This window comes from Halyomorpha halys, unplaced genomic scaffold (genome assembly GCF_000696795.3).
Source record: "Halyomorpha halys isolate HHAL.00 unplaced genomic scaffold, Hhal_1.1 Scaffold606.1, whole genome shotgun sequence".
In the NCBI taxonomy this organism is placed as follows: domain Eukaryota; kingdom Metazoa; phylum Arthropoda; class Insecta; order Hemiptera; family Pentatomidae; genus Halyomorpha; species Halyomorpha halys.
Genome location: NW_027106485.1, coordinates 114,879 through 136,583, shown reverse-complemented (window position 1 = coordinate 136,583; position 21,705 = coordinate 114,879). Strand labels below are relative to the sequence as shown.

General features: G+C 31.0%; 1 long non-coding RNA gene across 2 annotated transcripts in view; it reads right to left on the bottom strand.

The window, feature by feature from the left end:
- LOC106684724 (uncharacterized) overlaps positions 1-21,705 on the bottom strand; it is a 133,997-nt gene that overhangs the window by 55,935 nt on the left and 56,357 nt on the right. For both annotated transcript variants that reach the window (XR_001343731.2, XR_001343730.1), the window contains exon 2: positions 19,734-19,774. This is a non-coding gene — a long non-coding RNA (uncharacterized lncRNA). The remainder of the gene's footprint in view (positions 1-19,733; positions 19,775-21,705) is intronic.

Below are 21,705 nucleotides of genomic sequence, written 5' to 3'. Positions count from 1 at the left end.
ATATGCAGCATAATACCAGCAACGGTTTCAGAACTTAAAAAACTTGTCCTAACTTTTCGCTCGATGAATTGAAAATTAGAATCAAAGACAGAGTAAGACTGACGTCTCGAAACAAAATAGTTTATTTAATAAGTGGTGAAACAGAGTTTTTCATCACCCTAATCTCTCGGCACGATCCGTATCCAATCCCAATAATCTGTATAATCCTCCTCAAAGTTTGAAACGGCAGTGGTCCCGAGACCTTTTGTAAATTGCTGTTTGAGTTCTAGCTGTAGCTGTAGCGTCCCCACTCAAATCCTGAGTGTATGTGGGTCTATTGCTCTCACTTAGTATCAACTGGCTCAGTGAAGCAGCTGAGAGAAAAGCGCTGGGATCTCTTGGAGGGCCTGCAATACCTTTCACCCACATGAGGGAGGCAAAGTGAATCGGAGTTCCCAAGGCTCAATGTCAATATTGTATAAGTGCGAATGTGAGTTAGAGGTATTTAATTTTTTTATCTTGTATATAAACTATTTTATTATTATTTAATAAGTATTTATTATATCAATTTATATTGTTTAACATAACCTCACTTCGACGAGGTTTATTGTATTAGCGCTGACGGATCCGAGAGAAACGCTGATATTATTGCGTTACCTAAAACCAGTGGCATAATTATGGTCTAGGATCCGACACTGAGATTTGAGAATAATGACATCGATCAGATGGGAGGAGTGGTAAGGGAAAAGAAGGAAACTGGCGAAAAATATATCCTTTTCCTCGAAGTAAAATTCCGCGAAAAGACTTTCAGGGAGAGAGAGTTTACTGGAAGAGGTCTCTGGTTTAGATCTCGTGAAACAATACCAAATAGATTGAGGAACTTCTTGGAAGACTTAGATATAGCATTAGAGATAATGCGATCTTGGTGGAAAATATTATTTTTGACTTCTTCACATCACTTGCACGAGAATTAGCTAGGAATTAGAGAGGACATCTAGTATTATTCATCTGTTAATTTTTTTTTCTAAATTTATTTTATTTGTTGTTTAATTGTTCTACTGCTATGACACTTTGTTTTGTATTTATTTCTACATTTCAATTAATTGATGATTTATTTCTTTTAATTTGCATTGCATTTGCGTAACGGATAGAACTTGCGTTGCGGACTACTGGAGGAGGAAGATATGAAAGAGTGGAATAGAGAAATTAGCGTAGATAGGGTTGAGAACTCAACGCTGGAAGGAATGAAAGACGAAAATGTAATATAACCTTATCCGACAAGATGAAGGAGGAAAAAATATATACAAAAATAAAATGAAAAATGTGTAAAAAAAAAAATTTAAATATATTGTATTTAGTAATAATATTTTAAATATACCTTTGTTAATATATGGTAGTGTTTCAATATACAATCATGATAAGTATGCTGTGTGTTTTCGCGGTGTATTTTGGCAGCATTACCAAATAAAGCATTTCTCTCTTGTTAGTGTTATTGTTATCATTTACATTTTTTTTCAGTGTACGTGGCATGGATGATTTCAGAATACTAATGCCTAATGTCCTTAATTGTGGCAGTTTGTATTACTATTTTTCAATAAAAATAAAGTTTTTTGAGGAAGAAACAGAGCCGAAAAAAATCAGTCATTATCTTATACTGTAACTCTTAATATTTATTTGTTGTGTATGAAATATGGTAAATATGTGTACTTTATATAATAGTATGAAAATCTAAATTAATAAAAAGGATTCCTAGAATCAAATTTTTGATTTTGGTTCGTTGTTAGGTATTGCTAAGCAATGTTCAAAGGAATCGTTTATGGTTAAGAGGGAACGGGACTTGTTATTTTTATATTTTGTTATTAAATAAAAAAATGGGTTTTTAACTTATAATTAATGAGCTGGGCAGAATAGCCTGCAAAACAAATTTTAATGCCTCCTAGGCGTCTGAAAAGAAGATGGCCTCGAGATCTTCTCCTCTAGAAATGTTATTGGAGTTCTATCAGTGGGTAGATTCTCCACATGTTTTTATCATGTCACTGTGTCACCTACAGCAAATTTACTTGTTGTATATATGTGTATACAGTTGTAAATATCAATAAATAAATTATTAAAAAAAAAAAATTTTAATGTGAGGAAGAATTTATTATATATAATTGAGGATATCCTTGAGGATGGCTGAAATGGCCGAAACGTTGTACTGTTGAAATAAAAAGTGTTGAGACTAATAAGGATACAATTTTTGATTTATTTAATAAATAATTACCTGTGTCAAGAAATTGAAATAATATATTTAAATGTTATTTTTTGTTACGAACTATAAACATAATAAACCTTCTAAGATTTCACTATTGCCAACTGAACCAGCATATATTGTTTTTGTTTTAGGTTTTATACGACCTCTTCCACCTCGCTAAAGTTTAATCATGGCGTCAGCCCCACAAATGGTCACCCCACTCCAATAAGAAGCGACGTTGCGAGGGGACAGGAAGATGCAGACACCAGTTGGCGCTACCTGACGGCCTCCGTGGAATTCGTGGGCAACATTAGGCCAGAGCCCATTTGCTCCCTAAATACCTCCCCTAACTAATCCCACAGGATCATCCCCCCGAGCATTAAACAGGGCTAAAAACCATAAGCAACTGCTAATGAGCAACTTTATAGTTTGTGTTATTAGTGGTAAGGACTCACTGTGGGAATTAAAGGATAAAAATTGGGCAATTCTTTTTTTGGCTTCACCCTACTCTAATTCTAAATACTAATGATCGTAGCGGGTTAAAAAAAAAAAGAAAAGAGAGGGTTATTTAAGCATTTGTTTATCTCAATGGGAACTACTTACAGCAGAGAAGTTTTTTTCTCTGTATATATTTCTAATGTGTATTACTTTATTAAGGGATCGCGGTGGCACCGTGGTAAGGCACGATGCTACAAACTCCATTTTCGAACCCGGGTGGGCAAAAAATTGTTTTCTGTTTCACCGTAACCGTGAGTCAACCCTCTGGGTTCTGGAGCCCTCCTAGGGTTCACCCAGCCTCACAAATTGGGTACCCTTAATTAGGGAAAAATCTGGCGGCCGAGCGTGATTCTGGCCAAATCACCTCCTGGCACAACCGTTGGTCTAGTAACTTTCTTACAAAGTGCTGAACCTCGTACCCCTTTAGTGGTACAGATTTTGATTTTAATTTTAATTATTTTATTAAATACATAGTTATTACTTTTTTATGTATATTCATTACTTTTTATATATATTTATTACTGCTTTATCATTAATTTTTATTTCTTCTATATCGTGTAGATAATTGTTGATTCTTATTTATTTTTTAAATTTAATTGAATAAAACCTATACGATTTTTACAATACGAGGTTTTTATGTGTATATATTGTTATTTTATTTAAAATTTCCATTTTATCATATGTTTAAGAGAGAAGCAAATGAAAAGATATATACGATAGGGAAGAAAATATAATTAGATATATAGATAAATAATGGGGTAAAAATGAAAAATAATAAGGAAAAAATGACAAAAAAGTTTTTTTATGTATTATTATTATATATTACAAATTTAGTTAATATGAGAGTCCACCAATGTGGATGTAGTAATAAATTCAATACCTCATACGAACTTGGAATACTGAAACATAAAGGCGGTATTCTTGAAAAGATCCTAAACCACAACTTCTCAACTGACATCAATAGAGCACTGAACTCAAACATTAACCCCATATACCGATCACTCTGTAATTTAAACCTGAAGCATATCTAACATATAAGCTAAATGAAAAAAAATTAAGGTGTATCGGCCAACTAATAGTAGGAAACCCGGAGCATATCAAATTACACTATGGAAGCAAAACCCTCACTTGGAAGGCAAACGAACTCTGTCCATTCTGCAAAAGTTATTTCAATAATGGTTTTTACTACATCCTCCTTCATTGTCCAACCTTTAAAGAAAATTAAAAATATATTTTAAAGCCCATATCCGTATCTAGCGACTTACAAAACACTGAAAATATATTGAACATGGATAGTGAAGCTAAAATGAACAGACTATATTTACATTGTAACAGTATTTAATAAGTTTGATTTTGTAAGTATCATATAAATAGTTTTCGAAGTCCATTAATATCTGTACTTATATTACGCTTTCGTTTATTTAAAATAATTCTCATTATTTAAGTTTAATATAATGAAGTAATGAATATTATGTTAACAGTTTTGTAATATCCAGTTTTATTTTTTGTTTATTGTTTTTTGTGAAGCACTTGTTTTATCTTTTGGTTATTGTTCTTGTGATGGAGCATTTGTTTTAGAACTATGTTTTATGCAATGAATTTGTACAAGATTTTGTCTTTCACAAATAAAATATATTCTATTCCATATTTACTGTATCTTTACATTATAACCTAAGCAAAACTTTATTAAATAAAGTTTTTCTCTCTCTTAGACTCAATAATTAGCTATGAGTTTAACAGTACTTTTATTATGGACTGATAAGATAAATGAATAATGGATCTTTTGCTCTGTATTGTATTGATTGAAGACCCAAGGGGGAGAGGGGTAGGTAAAATTTCGTCTTATTAAATAACCACTGAAAAAAATATTAAAATACGGCTGGATAAGTTTAAAACACACCATCACTTGTAGCATTGACAAATATATTTCAACATTAGGGGTATTCATGATCTTTAGTTTAACATGTTAAATGGAGAAACATTTCATTCTTTTACCGTATTAAAACGATATAACATATAACATAGTTGAGAGTCAGTTAATAGGTCTGCTAAATGGAGAATGACGTCACGCTATAGACCAGCTGAGCTCGTCACAGCTTTGTAGACGTGTTAGGTTACCTGCTCGTATTTTGTGTTTTAATTGTGTATCAATATTATTTTTTATGTTTTTAAATCTAATTAAGAAATTTATGACAATAATAATAATGTAATGACAGCAGTCAATTAGCTCATCTTGATTCTCTTCCTTACAAGCTAGATCAACAAGACACTTAGTAACCAAACTTTTACACAACTTCCACTTTTCATTCATTATAGGCATGTTGTAATAAATGGCTTTAATCAAAAATTAGAAGTAAATAATAATACTGTTTATCCTTGTTTTGGAAGGAAAGGTTCTAAAACTAGTTGGTCAAAAAATCCGCTAGGAGCTCTTAAGCATTTAACATGGATTTTAAATAGGACTGCTTACAATGCTATACTTATAACATTTAACATGGTAAAACATTTTACATTTAACATATCATGAATACCACTAGTATGTCAAGTAAAAATTTTAACTTTTCGGAAATTAAGCACGAATTGAACGGAATTGATAATTGTTGAGTGCCTAAGCATGAATTTCAAAAGTGGATAGATTCCTGAATTCGACATATTTTTGGTTTTAATTACATTTTTTATGGTAGAAGGACATTTTAAATGAAAAAAAAGATTTTTTAAACTTTTTTCATTTTATTATTTTTTAAACACGATGAAAAATCATAAAGTACTTGTGTAGTGTGGTGTAGTGGTAAAGGTCCTGGAGTCATATAAATGAGATCATGATAAGTTTTTTTTTTTTTTTTTTTTTTTTTTTAAGATTGATTTATTTATTGATAGATATTACAATCTGCCACACAGTTGTGGGCAATAGGTAATATTGATAAATGATCACATACATACTAAAATAAAAAAAAATAAAATAAAATAAAAAAATAAAAATAAAAATAAAAATAAAAATAAAAATAAAAATAAAAATAAAAATAAAATAAAAACTCTCTTAAAATATATACAAACAAAATAATAGTCATGATAAGTTAATTTTTTTTTTTTAATCAGATCAAACTCAACCTCTTCTGACAGAATAAGACAACGCAATCATATAGTTCTGCTCAACAACCTCCTCCATAGTTACTCACTGCAAATTAATTGTTGGCACCTCAGGAAAAAATATATTCAAACATTAAAAAATACAATAAACACTTAGCATATGAATTTTTTTCTGTCATTTCTGACCTTTCCATCTCCAAAAACTACCTTTAAATCCGCATGAAATTCACTTTGTTTTATACTTCTCTTCATCAAATTTTATCGCTCTTGAGTGCCAGAAAAGTGATGGATACTACCAAATTGTATACCATGTAAATAACTATTTGATTTACACACCTCACCAAAACATTTTTTTTTTCAGAATGTACATGCAGAACAAAATGTCAATACACACTACTGGCGTAGGAATACAAAATTGTTTCCAACCATCATGAACAAGAGAGCATGTGTAGTGCTCTTGAGAACAGTAGTAATTTACTAGGGTGCGAGGGAGTCCTTATCCACGCAGGCGCAGGTGGCAGAGAAAAGAAAAAAAAAGGGAACTGCCATAATTGGTTCTAATGACAAGGACAAGAGCATCAACTGCAATTTCTTCCTCCAGTAGAAAGACCTTGGTAACGTACATTCTGCTGGTTTCCAAGCCACGCAGACCTTAATCTCCACGGATCAGTGGGCTGAGATGAGTTTCTACGCTTGGTTCACTGAATGATTCCAAAGAATATTTTAATTTTGCGAACGATACCGTTTTCTCGCTGATATAGGGGGAATCTCAAATAACGGGCAACTTTCAGGCCTTGATATTAAAAGAAAATCACATTTTCACAAAAAAAAAATATATATATATCAAATTCCTTAGGTTAGCTATAAGCTAAAACCTTGCACGAAAAATCTAAACAGAATTTTAAGTTGAAATTTTAGCAACCATTTTCTTAATTAAATAGATGACAATGGTAAAGTTAATTTTAGGAAACCATTCAAATCATAATTACTGTCTAATTATTAATTTTTAAGATCTCATTTCATAATTAGAACGACAATTAATCATAAAAAAGTGTTTGTTTTTTTTAACAAAAGGACATGGAATATATCAATTCATGGCAACAGTAATTCAAAATGTACTCACCTGTTATTTTTCCTTTTTAGTCGGATTTTAGTTAAAGTAATAAAAGTATGAATGTTGGCCAACGTCTCGCTTAATACTTAGAGGGTGCCAAAACAGTTTTGAATCCCGGAAAACAAGAAAATTTCACTATATCTGTTTTTTTTATTTTCATATTTTTGTTGTTAATTTATTGAAAAATATTACTATTTGCCACTGTAACCTATTAGAAACTTGTTTCCTGTCTACCTATGTATACTTCCTTTTTTTTTGTTTTTATTTATTTTTATATAGTTTATAAACATAACAATTATTTTGTTATATATAATAAATGTTTTTATTATAATGTTCTATTAATTATAAAATGTTTGTATCTTGTTCTTTCTTTTATCCCTGATGAAGTTCTGCATAGTGGGGCGAAACGTTGGTTAACAATAAATGGTTTTTAGTTACTATTTTGATACCTTTATAGACCGCCACCCGGACTATCTTCCTCAAATCTACTTCATGCGGTCAACTATCATTAAGAACTTTCATTTGAATAATTTTTTTGTATAAAAATTTTTTACAAAAATAAAATACTTCCTTTAATCTGACGAGAAAATAATTCAGTTTAAATTAAAAATTATCTGGACATACGGAATTGAGCGATGGGGCTCCACTAAACCATCTAATTCCTCTCGAATCCAATCCTTACAGTCCGAAATCCTTCGTAAAATCCTTAATGCTCCTTACTTTGTCACAAATCAAATCATCCATCAGTACCTCAATGTCCCCTATGTTGCCGATTTGGCCAGAACCAAATACCAACCCTTCCATAATGAACTTCCCAACCACCCTAACTCATTTCTAACCTGGCTTCTCCTTCACTACCTAATAATCCTCCTAGGCGTCTGAAAAGAAGATGGCCTCGAGATCTTCTCTCCTAGAAATGTTATTGGAGTTCTATCAATGGGTTGATTCTCCACATATTTGTGTCATGGCACTATCTCACCTACAGCAAATTTACTTGTTGTATATATGTTATACAGTTGTAAATAACAATAAATAAATTATTAAAAAAAAATTAAAATTTAGATGTTCTAAAAACATAATTCACTCCGGACCGCATACAGTTGTTACACATACAAAAATTAACATATAAAGGGTGGCAAAATCTTGCACCATGAAGTGAACTTATTTCCTAAAAATGTGCAATAATGAAACTCCATTGGTGATAAATACTTTAGGTAGTATGAATGAACACCGTGGACAAAACCGAACGCAAGAGAAAAGACATTGGAGTAAATGGTTATAAAAGGAAAGAGAAGACATAAAAACGAGGAAAAGGGAACGACACAGGAAGGAGGAGTGGTAACAAATGGAAGACAATGATTGAGAATTAAGAGCATGGGAAAAACCTGTTATCTTTTAAGTGTAATTATCTTTGAGGCAACATAACATCATGACATTACGCCTTCCATGTCATAATATTATGTTACCCATGCAATTAGGGAATTGTATTTCCATTATTAACCGTTGATTCAATGATTAATTTCTGTTATGATGGACATTACAAGGATATGTTTTTTTCATTCGGAGCTCTATATCTTTAAAACTACCAACAACATTAGAAAACCTAGCAGAAAATCATTAACTCCAAAGCACATTTGCTAAAATTTGTGCCCTAATCGAGATATTTACGTTTCATTGTTACTGAGAATTAGCATTTTAGAAAGCAACATGTCATACAAATCTTCGTAGGAAAAGATTTTCCTGATATCAGACAAAATGAATTCACAAAATGTTGATTTCTATTTGATCGAACAAAATTTTTGATGAAAAAATATATCTCAGGAACCATAAGACGTACATATGTCTACCAGCACTCAAATCTATTTAAAAGTACTATAAAATAGTTTATAAAATTATCTATAAATTAGCTTTTTTTTTCTTTTGTTATTTAACAAAATAAATTCACAAAATGTTTATCTCTAGTTGTTCAGACAATCTTTTGGATTTATGAAAAAAATATATAACAGGAAGTATATGTATAGATGTCAGCCAGCACTCAAAATAAAGTTAATTTAACTCGCTACAAAGTAGTTTATGATACTTGTCTTCCTACTTTATGACCAGTATGTGGTGTCTTCCAGTTTTATGACATTCACATATGAATATGAAAATTTGCCCGAGCTGCAATAAATCAATTTATTTTAGCAAATACAATGAAAACTACTACTCATACGAATATAAGTATCAAGAACTAGTTTATAGATCGATAAACTAGCTTTAATTTCAGTGCTGGCAGACATCTGTACGTCTGATGGTTCTTGACATATTTTTCATTAATCAAAAATGTTGCCCGATAAACTAAAATCAACATTTGTGAATTTATTTTGTCAAATATGATGAAAACTACTACTCCTACGAATCTAAGTGCCATGAACTACCGAATAGTAGTTCCTTGTAAAGGAACTCAAAGATAAATGGCAATCTTAGTGGAATGAAAGCCCAATGAATAAATTAAAAATTATTAAAAAGGATGTCAAGCCCTGGTACCTCCAGTCGCAGATGCCGTAGAGAGGAGATTGTACTTACCAGGCTGAGAATAGGTCACACGAGGCTCACCCACTCCTATTTTATTCCAAAAAGCCTCCGAACTGCCAGTGTTGCAACAACAATCTAACAATAACATACTTTCCAACGATGCCCAAAATATAACGGAAGGAAAATAAATAAAGAAATAAAATAGTAAATAATCAAATTAAAAAATAAATAAAATTAAACAAATATTAGCAAAATCAAATAAAATATAAATGGCGTTGATGACCAAAGAAGTTTGGCGCAACTAAACAAAAAAAAAAAACTACTGAATAGATCGTTAAACTAGTTTTAATTTCAGTGCTAGCAGACATCCATACGACAAATAGTTCATGAGATAAAGGTTTCTCAAAATAAATTCACTAACTACTGATTTTTCAGTGCTTTCATTATGAAATGTTACTTTTTAAAAGCAATATCTCGAGAACATTTGAACCTAAATAGCTCTTATTGATCTCATATTTTAGAAAATTTACTCTCCTTTAAATGGTATTTCATTAGAATTTCTATTGTTGGCAGTTTAGAAGATATAGAGCCCCGAATATTTGTTTTTCCTTTTTTAATATTTTGAAACAGCCACCATTTTCCCCTAACTATGAGACGAAGGGTACGACAACGCAAGTGCTGGGCCGACGAAACAAGAAAGCAGTGTGGCGGTTCATTATGGATAAGGCATGCTCAAGATAGGGAGTCTCCGCTAAAAAAACTCTAATCTCCCACACGGGAAGGTCTATATGTGAATATGTTTAAGGTATATATTAATTTTTTGTTCTTTGATTTTTTTCTTAAGAATGTTTTATTTTTTTATTCACAAATAAATAAAGACTTATTATTATACTTGGCATACTCATCAATTTTTATTACTAATTATACATAGTTTTCATTAAAGTAATAAAAAATTGTGGTGAAATAACTGATATTTTTCTCCTGGGCTGTTAGATAAAGTGGCGTGAGCACCCTTTGCCTCCTCAATGAGCTTCCGACAGTTTTCTTGATCTCAAGTCGCTGCCTTCTAATTCTGACACCTAAGTAGAAGTATCACATAGCTTGCCACATGTGCGCGAAGCTTGGGGCACTTGTACTGTATATGCTTTCGATCAAGACTTTTTTGGGTGTTTCTGATTCATCCATTGTCATCATATGCCCATCAAACCTAAGCCTATCGTGACTATATCCATATCAATCATGTGGGAATTCAATTGATCCTTCTTCTGCTCTGTCTTTGTGTCTAAACCAGAAGATTTCAATGACAAACAAATCTTCATGTTTTCATTTGTCAAGGTCCTGTCCCAATATTATACTTTAGGACACGGCAAAATATATAGAACATTGATACTTCTAGCGAGGACGTTGTTTCTGACAAAAGTCGAAAAAAACATCTGTTGGAAGCAGTGATTCTTTTTTCATCTCTGTTGTAACGTCAGCATCCAAATCTACTTTGCAGTCCAAGAATGTAAACTCATTCTACTTCTAGAATGAAAAGGTCCTATCTGCAAAGTCTCACCTTTCGTTGCTTCCTATCTCATTACTATTGAATTGGCCTTATTTTCAGAAATAACAAGTCTGGGATTTGCTGGACCTTCAAGAGCAAGTGTCTCTCAGGGATCTTCTATGTCCAGATTGTCAACGTATCTAAAGATCTGTATTTTGTTATTTTTGCACCCCCACCCTGGCCTTTATTGACATATGAAGGTTATTTTACGGGTTAACACCCTTCTCTAACCGGAGTGGGTCGGTCATGTTTTCATTCCGTGGAGGCATCATGAAATAAAAGTCAACTCGCCAAAGCTCGAATCGAACCGAAGCCGCTCCAATTTCGAGGTTGCTAAAATGACGCTTTAACTCCATTGCAATGGCCTCTCCAAGCATGTCCCGCTTAAAATAGTCACAGATCTAAGAATGTCGGTGTCTCTTTATACCATGAATAAAGAGGAGTCATGCAAGGGCGCCTTCCTGAAGGGCATCCTTCTCCTAACCAACCGTTCTAGAGCATAACCATACATTTAATGATAATCCAGGCACTTACATACCATAAACTTTTTGACGTAAATTACATTTTGTTCCAATAAACATTTCTCAGTTGGGCTGTTTACATACACAAAAACGTTCTCGGGACACTTGGTTATGGTTATTTACATAATAGGTAAGTGAATGTAAAATGATTGTGAATTATAGATGTTGTAATAGCATTATAGAATTGTTACTAGACCAACAGTTGTGCTAGGAGTTCAGTATCAGCTTTTTACCCAATTAAGGGTACCTACTTCATGAGGGTGGATGGTCCTGAGAGAGCTCTAGAACCCACAAAGCTGATTTACGGCCAATATATAAATAAATAATTAATTAGTAATTACTGTATACAAAATAAATATCCGTTCAATAATAAATCATTATTGTAGGACTTAAGGATAGAAAACAAATGGTAAGGCTTGAGCAATATAAACCATACAATTATTTATATTCAATTATGTGTTATTGAATACCCTTTTATGAAAATTAGATTTATAAAATATTTTTTTAAACATTTAATATTTACTTTAGTGTAATGCGTAGTAAAATTACGAAAAAAAAGAATTAAAAAAAATGTTTGACTTTTGATGTTCAAACATCACTCCACCCAAATCGCGTTTATTTTTTTTTTTACTAGTCTATTACTATAACTTTTATAACTATGGAAGACAAAAGAAGTTAATATAATTGTATCAAGGCAGTTAGAATAAAGTGATGTAGACAAAAAAATAAAATAAATGTATTTTCATATCCTTCGTTTTAAAGGAATCATAGAAACCCCTCCCATATTTTTTAAAGATTCAGATCACCTGGACAATAATGAAGTTGAGGCACCCCTGAGAACAGACTTCCTGGGAAATTCCTTCTGCCTTTTCCCTCTTTTAGGGGGTGCCTTTTATAGGAGCGTGAGTTATTCGCAAAGCTTCCTTTCACCAACACCCCAAATTCTTCCCCTTGCCTTAGTCAGCTAATCACAACTTTTACTTCTCCCTTTGTTCTGTTTCCATACAACACAACTGACCTGGAGCCCACTTATCCCTTCCGTTTTCCATTATCCTAATGTTTCAGTCTGCAATACTTCCCTACCCGGATCCGAATGTGCCTTATCATGCATATTAGAATTTTTTAGTTATAAAAAAAAATAGCGGAGGATTACTAGAAATTTTTTTTTTATTATTATTATTTTTTTAAAGAAATGTATTTTAGAAGTTTTAAAGCATAATGAACTAATTTCACTTCATTAAAATATTCTTTACTGATTGGTAAAAATGAACAAGATCTTCAGACAACACAGCAGAGTTTCCTGTAATAAAAATACTTATTAACGACTACGTATTCTTTCTCTGTTCCGACTACCGTCTCTCAATATTATTCATAATTATTCCACATAGAATAATTATTTACTATCGAAAAAATAGAGTAGATTTTATACTCATTTACAGAGTCTTAAATGCCGAACTTTGTAAATAGCTACCTTTAAAGTATCATTCATTTTATTTATTCAAAATAGAGAACCATCTTTTATTGGTAGTAATTAAAAAAAATGAATAAATTACAAGGAGAAATATTTTCCTGGGTTGGAACATATTTCTTAAAATAAGTGTACTTTTATGGATAATAATTTCAGAAATATTTCAAGATGCAGTCGGTAAAATTATTCGTAAAATTAGTTTGGGGGGAAAAATTAATTTTTTTGCTTGTAAAATTAAAACTTAAACCAAATTATTGTATTAAAATATATTCAGTATCTATTATCTTCTAATCTTTATCTGATAAACCTTTAAATATAGCACCAATTAAGCTGTGGAGGTACCTGGAAAAAATAAAAATCAATGCACAATTTTAGAGACTTCTCGAAAGAATTTGGGAAGTCGAAACAATTTTGATATGTCTCCAAACTTAATATGTCCTCTGAATAATACTTTTTGAATCGAAGTTGTGAATTTTTTTCTGAATTACTGAATGGGTATTGCAGTTTAAACAGCCATGAATATTTATAACTTATTTTCGATCATTTTTTTTCTTGAGGGGAGTTTTAATAGAAGAAATAATGACTTTTCCAAATTTTAATTTTATTAGAATAATATAGAGTAGCTAATTAAAGATTAAATAAAAAACTGAGCTTCACATTACCAACAGGTAATGTCAACTATCGAACGAGACCTAATCGTATTACTTTACTACCATGGCAGTAATTTTTATCATGACAGCAATAGTTTTAAATTGTAACTCCGTGACAATATACCACAATTGCAGACTCGGTTGCCGGCCCGATAGAAAAGTGTCACTGTGTAAATAGGGTCAAAAGTGAATATAGCTTCGCTGTTGCAAAAAGTAATGTCAGCTATCATACTATACCAAATGTGGTCATACTGTCACGACAGTAAATGTAATTGTGAAATTTATTGAAAAAGTTTAAATGTATGTATAATTATAAATTATGAAATTCTTAGTTTAGTCGATATTTGATCAAGTGGAATTAATGCCTTCTCTAATTAAAAGCAATTGTTAGCTGTAATTTTCTTTACCGTTTTAGTTGGACTGTAATTGAATATTCGCTGATGTTAGGATTACGCTTAATTAGAAGTTGTTTAGAATTTAAGCCTCTCCTAGATTCCTTTGGTTGCATTAATTATCCAAGTCCAGGTTTGTTAATTAACTGTCGCCAGTATATGAGTGGTCGAACGGGCGCACTCTATTTCCATAGAACGACCCTTGCCGGGTAGCAGACACCGAAGTGTGGGCGCCATAAATTACTACCCTGTCCCTGAACAGCCCTTCTGAAATTCGAATCGCAGTAGTTAATATCCGGTATTGGGCTCGTAGCCCTTCTATCTCGTCAGGAATTTCCCATCGACATTTTGGCCTGATTATTTCAGAAAATGTTTTAGGAAAATGAAGGATATTTTGAAAATAAAATGAGAAATTGCCTTCGACAGGATGTGAAAATGGTATTGGTATTACTTACAAATAAAATTTGTGACCAATTATGGGTGAATTACGCTGAAAAATCACAACAGTTTGCTCAAAGATGTTATTTAATCATATATAAATAAATTAAATTTCTTTTAATGAATGAAAGCAGGTGTGTCACTTACTAATATTTTCAAAACCCAAGTAGTTGGGAACATTTGGGTTACATTTATATTTCGGGTACCATCCGTTGTATTAATAATCGTGTTATATTATTCAACCTAACAGTTTTCACATTTCCCCACAACAAGGATAATTAGTCGAAATTAATAGATCTCCTTACCCTTTATATTACTATAATGGTAGATATGAGAAGAAATTACAAAACAATAATGTATCTTATTTTTAATATATATGTGTGTATAATTACACATATGTTTATTTATTTCACATGAACTTTGTACTTTCATCACTTACGATACTTTCAATTTTTAAAAATTTACCAGTGTCTACAACGATAATTATAAAATTTTATTAGTTCTGCCAAACACACAATTGAATCGATTTATCGCTTGAATCCATAAATTTCTCTTAGGAAAGAAATAATAATTTATCAAGTTTGAAGCGTAAAATATTACCGAATTATCTTTTCCGCTAAGAACAATTTTAATTGGATAAGCAGGAAAGTTTATTAGACACTTAATTTATCTTTTGTTGATCCTTGGATTATGCTTATTGATTCGAGGACACTTTAAGCGGCGAATGGCCCTTCACCGTATTAAACTAAAAACAACTTTAATCTTTGTTAAGTATTTTTATATATTTTTTATAATCGGTAAACAGCCGATCTCGTTAATATTTGGTGAAGAGGAGCCGTATGAAAACTAATATTACGAAACTTTAGCGGCAGATGTAAACAACAGTTTTCATTAAAAAAAAAAAAAAAAAAAAAGAATTTTGTAAAAAATCTTCCATTAATTAGTACCATATAAAAATTTTCGAAATACACAAACAATTTCAAACTTTTGGAGTTCTAAATAACAATAAATATTTAAAAAAACATGACATAAACATTTATTAAAGTGTAGTTATCAACATTGCAGATTAATAAACATTATACTCAAATCAATTTTTTTTTTATTGATGCAAAATTGAACTCGACTATAAAGTGAGATTATAGTAAAAAAACAAAAAAATCGTAAAGATATTTATTGCGTTGCAAGAGTATGTTTTATACCACATAATTATTTAAGGATGTCGAGGTGGCTTTCGGATTGCTAAAATATTTATATAACTAGTTACAAACATGTTATTAGCGGCATGGCACCGAAGTCAGAAGACGTTGTTGGATTCAAAACAAACGTTAAATCGAAAAAAGAAAATTGATTGACAGGGAGTTGATTTCTTTCTAGAGAGTAAAATATATTTCCAAATTCTGGTGAAGTGAGTGAATTACACAAGTAATTGATAATTACTTTCCCTTACTATTTATGGAACCCCTTACTACATATGGAAAAAGTATTACGATCGTGCAAATTTTCGACGGAAATATACGTTTTGAGGTCCCCTAGTCTAACAAACGTTGTCTCGCAAAATGGTCTATATGTCTGTGAACAGCCTACCTCAAAAACAAAAAGTCGTACGAAACTGAAATTACATAAATATGTAATTTGTTACATAAAATTTATAAACGCCTTAAATAAGGCGGTTATGTGACAGTAATTTTTTTTACAAAATTGAATTTCAATTTCCACTTTTCATCAAAATGGTCACTTTTTCGGTAGCCACTAAGGGCTTGCAAAAAGGCCCACTTGCCGGACTAATTCCTCTCACTTAATACCAACGTATACTTGGTAATACTAATGCAATACTAACGTAGGATTATAAGTGAGAGCTGTGTAATGCGTGCACCAGATTTTTTAACATTTTTATTCAAGATACTGAAAGTTATGTGATACCGCACATCTGATATACTCAGATTTTTGTCCTCACAATCTCTGTACAGTAATTTTTTTTAAAATCATTTATTTATTGTTATTTACAAATGTATAACATATATACAACAAGTAAATTTGCTGTAGGTGAGATAGTGACATGATACAAACATGTGGAGAATCTACCCATTGATAGAACTCCAATAACATTTCTAGAGGAGAAGATCCAGAGCCCATCTTCTTTTCAGACGCCTAGGAGGATTATTAGGTAATGAAGGAGAAGCCAGGTTAGAATCAAGTGGATTTGGGTGGTTGGGAAGTTTTCCATGGAAGGAATGGTATCTGGTTTGGGCCAAATCGGCAACGTATGGGACATTGAGGTCATGATGGATGACTTGATTTGTGACAAAATAAGGAGCATTAAGGATTTTACGAAGGATTTTGGACTGTAAAGATTGGATCCGGGAGGAATTGTACAGTAACTTAATTGTATTTATTTTTAGGAAATTAATTTTCACTTCTTTTTCACACCTAAACAACATTTTGGGCTCTTCTGCCCATTATCCAGTTCTAATAATAGAAATATTTCCAATCAACAATTAACGTATAGTTAAAATCAATAAATTTAATATTTCACCGTAATTAATATTTTTTACAGTAATTAAAATTAAAACAAATATTCTCATTCCAAATTATATTATGTATAGCACATTTATTTTATAAAAAAAATGTATTACATGGCATAAAGGAAACATTTATTAATAAATTCAGTTTATTTATGCATTCTTCATTGCTCTCTATTACTTTCTACGATTTTATATATTATACGTTAATTTTTCTAGAACCATTGGGCTGTTTCCACGATATATACATCTATATTACAATATTCTCTAAATTTCGGAAGATAGTTTTCCAGTCATCTAGGTAACTTCCAAATTCTTCCATAGTTTATATTCTTTTCATTTTTATCACTAGTAAAAATGCAATGAGGTAAATCAAATAAAATAAACATAATTAATGGTAATTTAGAGGAAGATATTTTGAAATTTTAAGTCCTGTAAAACTATTTCAGAGGATAAGACCTATCTGATTTAAAGATTATCCAATTGGATTCTAAGAAGATCCGTAAGAGATAACATGACATTCAAGAATCGTTAGAGGTTAGGGGTGTTAGTCTGGAACTTTTTTGGACAAAAAAGTGACATAATTCATAACTGGGGTGTCCTAGCCCAACTCTCCTTCAAAGCAAAAGTTTAGCTAAAAAGGTCACGCCCATGGTGCATAGAATTACGTTGAGGTTAATAGGAATGTCGACGATTGTAATCTAAAGTGAAATAGAAGGCAGTGAATGATGGGCTTGTACTCTATCTTACTCCTTTCCACATCCCAGGAAAGAAGGACAAATTTTCATTTTCCAAATTTATATTCATATGTGAATATCATAAAAACTACTACCTCTGCGAAGATAAGTGTCCTAAACTACTTTATAGTAAGTTAAATTTTCTTTATTTTGAGTGTTGGTAGACATATGTGCGTCTTATGGGTTTGAGATATATTTTTTCAAAAATCCAACATTTTATACGAACAACTAGAAATTGACATTTTGTGAGTTTATTTCGTTAAATATCATAAAAACTACTACTCCCACAAAGATAAACATTTTTAACTATTTTATAGTAAATTTAACTAGATTCAATTTAAATGCAAACAGACATTTGTACGTCCAATGGTTTCTGAAAAGTTTTTCATAAATCAAACTAGTCCGAACAAATATAAATCAATTTATTTTAGCAAATATCATGAAAACTACTATTCCCACGAAGGTATAGGTCGTAAACTACTTTATAGTACATTAAACTAGCTTTAATTTGATTGCTAATAGACATCTGTACGTCATAGTTCCTGAGATATAGGTTTCTCCAAATTAATTAACTAACTACTGATATTTCAGTACATTTTTATGAAATGTTGCTTTTTAAAAGGCTATATCTCGAGAACTATTGGACGTCTAGCTCTATTAGGTCTAATATTTCAGGAAATTTACTCTTCATTAAATAATGTTCTTTTAGACTTTCTACTGGTAATGGTAGTTTTAAGATATAGAGCTCCAAATGAAAAATTAATGTTTTTTTAAGGTTAACAAAGGTTAAAACAGCCGCAATTTTTTATTCCCCCTACCTATACTTGGCAGACTTGTCAGTTTTGAGTAGTAATCATACATAGTTTTCATTTAAGTAATCAAAAATTGGGGTGAGATAACTGCCTTTTTTTCTTCCCGGCTTTTGTACTATAAAGCCCGCCTTTTTTGTTTCCCGTTCCTGGGTCCCACATTTCCTTTATTCTTCTATACACTCCTTCCTCCAACATCATACTGTTCGGGTATTACATGTTCACGTCCATTGGCATGAAATGAAAAATGTCAGTCTGTCATTTGCAAACGCACAAAGTTCTCAGATATTGAGTGTAAAATGAAAAAAAAAATAAAATTTTAGGGGTTTTCTTAAACATTTACATTCTGAATGGCAATATTTTTTTCATATTTAATCACTATTTTTTTTTGTTTTGTTTCTATATCAAACTTATCCACTGTAATTTTTTATTCCAGCGGATTTATGACAACAGGCGTGCATTTTTCATTTCAGGCTAGTAGATATTTTCATTTTATATGTCTAAACCTTATATAAAATCATTTTTTTTTATCACGAACACCATCGCGAAGACAATTAAATTTATTGTTAATTGAAGAAGCATCACTAATGCCTTCGGAAAGAGAAAGTTGCAAGGAAATTCTTCGATCGCCTAACTTTGAACTAACCCAACCAAAATAACTGATCTACCACGTAGCTATTTTAATTTCATCAGTAATCTTCCAATCCATGAAAAATATCTTGACACAATTTATAACAATTATTGTTCACAATTTCTTATAGTTGGCGTTGTGTTAACAAACATTTGAAATAAAAAAAAAATATAAATATAATTAATTTATTATTTATTAATAAGAATTGTGTAGGAAGCGAGTTTATAATATATATAATAATCTAAGGCTGTAATACTTCCCTCATTCCACTTACTCTTCAAATAAATGAATACGGAACACGATTCATAGTAAATCTGGTATGAGGGTTGTTGTTGTTGATTGTTGCTTAAAGGCGTAAAACCCTCTGGTCATCAACGCCTATGGCATGATAAAAGTAAAAAAAAATATATATAAATAAAAAATATGACAATTAAAAAAAAATAAAATAAAAAAAATAGAATAAAATAAATAAAAATCGAAGAGGAGTTATAATTTATAAAGAATGGTATGAGGGTGTTACACTGATTCAAAGACCTTCTATTTCTTTTTATTACGAATTTAAGAGGAAATAATTAATAATAAAATAAAAATACATACCTTTTATTGTAGCCTATACTGAAGACATCAAAAGAGGTAACCTAAAAAAAAAATAATTATAATTAAAAAACAATATTAAATCAATTTCAAACATGAAATTTTGCACTATCGAAAAACTTTTTCTTTCTATATATTCCATATACAGGTAAGCGAAAGTAAAAATTAGAACAGAAACAAATTTTTCAGGTTCTAAATCTCACACAACTAGACTGACTTGATTTTGAATCCTCATTACCGAAGGTAGGGAAGTTTACCATTAATGCAGGAAATAAAAACAAAGTATGAATAAATGGAATAAGGTCCGGATGCGGTCAAATTAAACTCAAATAGTTATATTATGTACTATTTTTATTTGAGCCAACGTTTCGCCCCACGTTGCAGAGCTTCGTCAGGGGTAAAAAGGGTACAGACACTTAGCATAAGTAAAAAAAAGTTAATAGAAAATTACAAGGGTATACAATGAAACGTAAAAATTAAAGGTTGTAAACAATAAATGAAAACGAAAATAGTAACAGATAAAGAGAAGAAATATTGAAGAAAGTACAAAATAAGAGATAAAAAGGGATAAGTATAAAACCGAGAAAAAAAAAAAAATGAATGAGACAGAATTCATACCTGTTTTGACGTAAGTCAAAGTCAGAGTGAACCGTTTGTATTGGGAGGAGTGGGCAGTAAAGTATGTCACATTTGAAAATAATTTTGAAGTAAACAGTGAGAAAATATTAAAATTAGGTAAATAATAAATTATAAAATACATAATAGAGGGGGAGAAGAAATATTTATAAAAAAAAATTAAAATTTACATGGATAGAAAGCAAAGAAGAAATAAAGCTAAAATAATGGGAAACAATAAATACAAATGATTAAGAAAGACAATATACCAAATGAGTAGGGATACGGAGGTATGTAAATTATATAATTTAAAAATTAATAATAAAGTAAGTAATATAAGTATACTTAAGCTGGTAACGCATGAATATAAATTAAAAAATAAGATACATAAATATAAAAGAAAAAGGAATGATAGTAAATATAAAATATAATTAAATTAAGTATAGAGTGAGAACTTAGAAAAACAAGAATAAAAGATATGACAGGAAAGTGAGCTTCAGAAATGCAGAAAGAAGAGAAAAGAAGCATTATGAGGGTTTTGTTAGGTTCAAAATGTGTCGGTATGTCAGGGAGATGCAGTCTTCATCAACTTTATGATTGTCGGAATTATCCGTAAAATTTATAAGAATGGACTCCTAGATAAGACGGTTTTTATGGTTGGGACAGTGGCAAGAATTTAAGGATTGTCGAAATTAAAAGTATGATTTCAGGTTTAAAGCGTGTTCTGATAATTTAGAGGCAAGTGGGTTACAGGAATTGATAGAAGTTTTGTGCTGGGAAAAGCACGAAGTATGTCCGATGAATCTAAAGTTTTCACTTTGGTTCCATGCCTATACTATCTATAGCCAAATTTTCGTTCAGGTATCATCAATCGTATTGTTCAGAATTCGATTATTGTAAATTTTCGTTTTGAGTCAACGTCTTTTCACCAGTACGCATATACACTTGTCAAAGTAATTTATTAGTGTTTTGTCAGCAATAATTGATTTCTAAAAATTCACACTTCACATTTGCATGATTTTACGTTTTTATTTATTGGTCATAACGTCGATTGCCTAAAATAACGGAATATGCTTGGTTCGTTTGAGGTCGTTATAAACGATATCCATTGTATTTCAGAAATCTCTCCTCCGATTCAACCAGATTTGTATGGAAGTTGGAGATAAGTGAGAAAATGGTCTAGTGTTAGTTTTATGATATCTCATCCCCTACTTTCGCTAAGCCTAATACAAAAATATTTTTCTTCAAACGTCTATTTCATGTAGAATTCAACAAATAAAATTTATTAAAAAATAATATTTATCGATAAATCTCAAAATAAATTTAATTATGTAGTCACCAACCTAATTGAAATAGTAAG